Here is a 714-nt window from a genome sequence, read left to right on the forward strand (position 1 = left end):
TAGGCAAGTGTGGATTGGCAGGAAATTATTTAAGATTCTTGGTGAAAGACAAGTTTCCACAAGAAAATTGTAGAGACTGGTGTTTATACTCACAGCAGTCTGAGAGGCTGAGGCAGGAGGATCACAAATTCAAGCCCTGATTGGGCAACTTAGAAGATCTTTTCTTTTTCTGGAAAAAAAAAAAAAAAAAAAAAAAAAAAAAAAAAAAAAAAAAGGGCTGTGGATGTGCCTCAGGGTAAAATCCTTGGGTTAATCTCTAGTACTGAAAAGGAGAGTCTGCTTTAAAAATGGCCTTGCAATTGTAAATCAATTGAAATGGCAGACTATTCAAAATTAATGACATTAAGATAATTTTGCTCACTTCAGCAAGACATACACTAAAATTGGAATGATACAGAAAAAATTAACCTGGTTCCTGTGCAAGGATGACATGCAAATTTGCAAAGCATTCCATATTTGTGAATGATTTAAAGTATTCCATCATTTTTATTGAGAGATCAAGTTTTAAGCATAGGTTAAGGATCTGTGCTCAGTAATTAAATTGCCTTCTCAATTAGTTTGTTGAGGGATAGTAATCTTATTAAGCTGGATTTTTAAACTTCTGCTTTGCAGAAGTTACAGATCTCTCCTTTTATTGCCTTTTTATATTCTTGCATTGCACTATAAAGCAGATGTGTATCTATGGTATAAATTGTGCCTCCAAACTACTAAAAA

At 33.3% G+C, this 714-nt stretch overlaps 1 non-coding gene across 1 annotated transcript; it reads left to right on the top strand.

Annotated features, from left to right (window-relative positions):
* Positions 1–351: 351 nt before the first annotated feature.
* On the top strand, positions 352–460 carry LOC117286037. The gene has a single exon (XR_004517179.1). It is a non-coding gene; the product is annotated as a U6 spliceosomal RNA (small nuclear RNA).
* The last annotated feature ends 254 nt before the right edge of the window (positions 461–714 follow it).

The sequence above is a fragment of the Fukomys damarensis genome, unplaced genomic scaffold, assembly GCF_012274545.1.
Source record: "Fukomys damarensis isolate Sample0158 unplaced genomic scaffold, DMR_v1.0_HiC HiC_scaffold_14, whole genome shotgun sequence".
Lineage (NCBI taxonomy): Eukaryota > Metazoa > Chordata > Mammalia > Rodentia > Bathyergidae > Fukomys > Fukomys damarensis.